Source organism: Montipora foliosa, chromosome 2 (assembly GCF_036669935.1).
Source record: "Montipora foliosa isolate CH-2021 chromosome 2, ASM3666993v2, whole genome shotgun sequence".
Taxonomy (NCBI): domain Eukaryota; kingdom Metazoa; phylum Cnidaria; class Anthozoa; order Scleractinia; family Acroporidae; genus Montipora; species Montipora foliosa.
Genome location: NC_090870.1, coordinates 34,026,045 through 34,031,519, shown reverse-complemented (window position 1 = coordinate 34,031,519; position 5,475 = coordinate 34,026,045). Strand labels below are relative to the sequence as shown.

Here is a 5,475-nt window from a genome sequence, read left to right as displayed (position 1 = left end):
CAACGCCATGAATTAAGGCCACAAACGCGACAAACACGACAAATTCCTTGTTTAGAGAGGACCCCTCCCTAGTGTTTTCAATTGTCATGGAAGCACGTGATCAGACCCTACCAGGGTCTCTTCTCGCTCGAGAGACCCTGGGAACGAGGTTGTAGAAAATAGGTCACCTAGTTCAACGAAACTGAGCTCCTCACAAGCCAGAATAACTTCCGGTCTGACTAATCTAGGATTGCCTTCCAATTGTCTCCCTCTTAAATCGCAAGAAGATTGAAAGTCTTTCCCATAAGGTCCAGTACTCAATGAATGCTTGCTAATAACGACGGTTTCCATGTTTAATGCACGAACCAAAATTCCACGTATTAGACAGCTGGAGTTGTCCTCACATTGCAAACCTCATATTAACCACTGTCTAGGAAGTATCGGTCTGTTCAGAGCGCAAGAAATAGGAATACGAATAGGAATAGTTTAAAATGTCTTAAAGATATTATTTTCTTTCTAGGCAAAACTTGTCGATTAAGTCAGCGGCTATCGGTATCAGGGCTAAACACGAAGATGTCGAGAAGTGTGGAGGATTGCATTTCGACTGCGAATCATTTAAGATCGACGGTCAACAAAGTTTTTCAGGATCTTGCAAATAACTCTTGTGCAACTAATCAATCACCCAGTGATACTTCTGAGTCTATTAACGTAGTAAATAGTGTTCAAACCTTGAGGAAAAATCTTGTTGGTGACTACAAAGCGCTGAGGTATTTTTATAAGTCTTCTCTTTTGCACAGACATGTTAATGTTCTGGAGAGGATATACATTTTAGCGGTTGTTTACCATCATAGTTAGTAGAGGAGCACCTTTAGTAACTATGTCACCATTTACCAAAAAAAAAACGGAAATTTTGGTTGGAATGTAAATGGTAAGCCTATTTTGGTCTTCCCAAACGGAAAATTGCCGGAGAAAAATGGGGTTTCTTGAAAGGTAGTCCAAAATTCCCAAACGGAATATTCAAACGGAAAACGTGTTTACCATTGGCATTCACCCATGATTTAGCCTCCCTCTAGACTCCCTCCGTAAACTTGAACGGATTTTGTAAATGGTACACGCCGATCCCAACTGAATTTCCCATTCTGGAGTTTTTAATTACCATTTGAACAAACCTATTACCAACCGGTTTCTGCTTGTAAATGGTAAACAACCTTTGAAATAGCAGGGTTATTTCCCATGGAATGAATGTGCAACTTTCTAACCCTAACCACTACCAAGATTTGACATTCGTAATCCTGCATGACTTGTTGTTCATTGACCTTATGTTAAATTCCGTTACTAAACGAAAATATGCTGTATGTCAACTTTTCTGTCTTAATAGTGATTTAGACAAAGCAATTGATGGACTCTCCTCATCAGAAAGCCGATCTCTTTCATTGGGAAATACCGGTCTTTTAAGTTTAGACCCAGTTGAGGATAGAACTGCACTCTATGACAAGCTTAGCTAGAAACATATGACTGGCATGAAAAGGTACCTTTGGTGTTGAACATTTTATTTAGTGTTAGACAGATCTTCCCACTTTATGCAAATAATTTTTTATTTGGTCGGTACATCTGACGACTAAAACGAGGAATGATCTAAAATGCCCTAAAATGACCTAAAATGAGGTACAGTGGTATCTAAAATGATATAAAATGACCTAAAATGAGCTACAACGATATCTTAAATGACCTAAAATGAGCTACAATGGTATCTAAAGTGACCTAAAATGAGTAGGTAATTCTGGGTCATTTTAGATCATTTTAGATACCGCTGTAGCACATTTTACAAAATGTAGGTCATTTTAGATACTGTTGTAGCTCATTTTAGGTCATTTCAGATCATTTAGGTCATTCCTTGTTTTAGGGACTATGTATCTCTGACCCCAAGTTCATGGACTACCCAGATAGACCAGCCTTCATGGATTCCCAAATATGGACTAGTGATGGACTACCTAAAATGGGGTACCTTCATAAAGAACATTTAATACAAAGATCAGTCAAAACATATTAAAAACAATGGCTTCAATGAACATACCTAAAACAAACACAAACTGAAGTTGGAATTAAAGAACAAATCGACAGCAAATTAAAAAAAAATTCTCCATTTTTTTCTGCAAACTAACAGATAGTCCTATTTATGAAATGTACTGTTTTCTTTATCACAAATTGAGAACACAGCGAGTAGAAGTGGAAGTATTACTGGTAATGACTCAATACGACTACCTGACTGTGATTTCCTGTTCTATTGCAAAGTACAAAATCAAATCAAATAATTTGGCGAGGGAAATTATTTGATTTCGCGAGTGTACGATTTGACCAGCTGTTAATATCATTCTTAGGCCTTTCTTTGGTATATGGGAAAGAAAAGGGATCATTGTAATAATATTATTTAATATTATTTTGTTGACCAAATGCAGGAATTTTTTCATCATTGTTGTTAAACTTTTTATCTTTGTGTAAATAAGTCTTAGTAGCACAGGAAAATTTAAAGACGTTGACTGTAAAGTGAGGCTTATCAGCTATTATGCCCAAAGATAAAAGAATAATAATTTTTTGGTGGCTATTTTTGTGTTTGGTGTGTTGCTTACAACTTAACACCTTGAACGTGGTTCAGTGTTGTCTGTACTCTTATCGACAATGATATTCGTTATCACAGTGGTCAAAATGTCAACGTCAAATTCATTTAAAAGAAATTGTTTGTGTTAGGGATGACCAAGATCCTGATGCAAAGAAAGAGCAAGTGTTGTCCATAACTTTCTCGCAATACGATTGGTTTATTTCCCAAAATGAGCATTCCTGATTGGCCATTACATTGCACGACACATTGACATGAGCATGATGTGAGCATGACGTGAGCAGCGTTGTCAGCGTTGTCAAATTAGCCAATCAGAAATCAGACAAAAACCAAAAAAATCCCTGTAATTTTCTTTTTTCCCCCGTAAATAGCTCACCTTAGAAGCCCAGCAGGCACTGTCATGTTTAAAAAGACACCGATCATCACCAGTACAAATTTTCGATAGAGCAACCACTGCAAAGAAAGCAAAGGCCAACTTAAGAGGGTAAATAAATAACTGTCAGTGTTAGGAGCTTTTTTAGAATTATTTTGTCCTGTTTCTGATTTTGTTCATTTTTGTTGCCTAATAGTGTACATACATGTATGGACTGCAATACGTATTATTGACATTACAAAAATGTAAGCCTTTTTTTTTTACTTGGTAGAGGCCCAAATCCGGACAACAAATTGGACATATCCAAAGAAGCAAAACAAAGTTACCGTAATATCTGGTTGATTGCCCGCGCAGCACATTGTCCGCACTGGCACATTTTTTGTTGTGTGATGAAGATAAATGCAACAGATTACCCGCACTGGGCTATAACCCACTCCCCAAAACAAAAATACAATTATCCATAAGGTTGCTGCCCCCCCCCCCCCCCCCCCAATTGTGGAACAAGCTCCCTTTGAAATTCGGGCTTGTTCTGGTGTTAATCTTCTAAAATCTAAGTTGAAAACGTTTTTTTATATTTCATCATATTTGTTTTTGTTTTCATTTCTTTTTAAGATGTGTGTGCTATAAATTCCTGATATGTACAGTTGTGGTATATGTAAGCTGGTAAAAACTTGATTAATTATATTCTTATGTCCTTTTTTACATTGTAAAGCACTTAGAACAGCGATGTATAAGCGCTATATATAATTCCATAATAATAATAATAATAATAATAATGATATAATTTACTAAAACTTCACAATAATTAGTTACAAGATTAAGAAGGCTATTGAATATTTACATAATTATTACATTCAATTATTTAAATTTTACAATAAATAGTATTCTGATTAAAAAAAAAAAAAAAGCACGAGTTGATAAACCACAAAAACTATATTACATAAAAATGTATATATGAAAATTATAGGACCTAGATTTTGGCAAGGCATCTATCTAATTCAAAGTCCACTTCTTGAACATTACTTCTAATAATAATAATAATAATAATAATAATAATAATAATAATAATAATAATAATAATAATAATAATAATAATAATAATAATAATAGCTGCGAGTAGTGCAGACGTGCTTCGTCCCTTGCGTTGGAAATTTGCTTCTGCACGAAAGTGAGCCAAGCTTGGAGCACCAGTACAGTATTTTATACTTGGTGTTTTGTCTAACTGAGAGAAGTGAGACTGTAGGTGTCTCCTGGCACGGAAATTTGAGTCATTAGTTTGAATATTTGAGTTCGTTTACTGTTGCGTTCACTACGACAAATGGAGGTGACGAGTGGGGCAGATGTTCAAGAAAATACAAGGCGGAAGATAAAATGGACGAAGGAAATGAATGAAGCGGTGTTAAGCTGTAAGCACAAGGCTCGGATCCTAGTGAAGTCTGACGAGGAACCATTATCAGAGAGCGGACGTAAAAAGGGATACATGCAAGTGATGAAAGAGATGTGGGGTGGTATGGGTTATGAGGACTTTGGTTTAACAAGCCAAAACCTGAGAGATCAGGCTGCTCGCTTAGAGAATTCGATGGGGGATGCTACTAGTAGTATCATCTGGCGAATTGGAAAACGAAAGCAGAATGGTTTAATAGACAGCAATTATGGAGAATCAGAACAGCGCGACGGTAAATGCCAGTCAGTGCGAAATGCTAATAAACAGGAGCAAGAGTCGAATCTGCATAGTACACAGGATCAGACTGTAATTCCAGTGGGACCAGTTAATACTCTTACCGAGGAGAAACACGATGTATTGGAAAAGGCGTTACGATTATTCGCATCGGTGAATCTTCAACCAGGCGATTACACCAGCCGTGGGTTTGACACCAGAATAAAAGAAAAGCCCTCTGGGAATGAAATCAATATAATCAACAAGACTGTTGGCGAAATAATGAGTCAAAACCCAGTTCTCCCTGTGGAAAACCCTTTCGGATAACGATGGGTTGCTAATAGCGCATTATACTCCGCTGTCATAGCGTTTCTGCTCATTAAGGGTTGGAGAAAAGAACATACCATGCCGACTGACAGTGGAAAAAGGCATAGTGACAAATATAAGAGAGAATTTGAAAAGAAAGTGACGGAGTTGAGAAAAAGAATATCGATTGCAAAGGCTGAGTTAGAGCGAATCAGGGAAAACAGAAAAATCACCAAGAAAGGAAGAAAAAACAGGACTATTTTGATGGAAGACTGTAAAAAGATCCGATCTCTTCCTCTGAACTGATTAATTATAAAGTCACAGTTACGTAAACTAAAGGATGGATATACCAGAGGAAAAAAGCTTCATGAAGCAAGATCTATTAACCGGCAGTTCATTTTAAGATACAAGGAAAGTTTACGCACATTTCAGGGCGCTGTGCAGTGAAGACGAAGAGCGACCTAAATATCAGAGTACCTCTAGCAATCGCTCTGGGTGTGATAGTGAAGAGAGATTTGAGAACATTGAGGATGCAACCAATTTCTG

At 36.9% G+C, this 5,475-nt stretch overlaps 1 pseudogene; it reads left to right on the top strand.

The window, feature by feature from the left end:
* The first annotated feature begins 552 nt into the window (after positions 1-552).
* Positions 553-5,475, top strand: part of LOC137991573 (mediator of RNA polymerase II transcription subunit 27-like) — a 16,098-nt pseudogene continuing 11,175 nt past the window's right edge.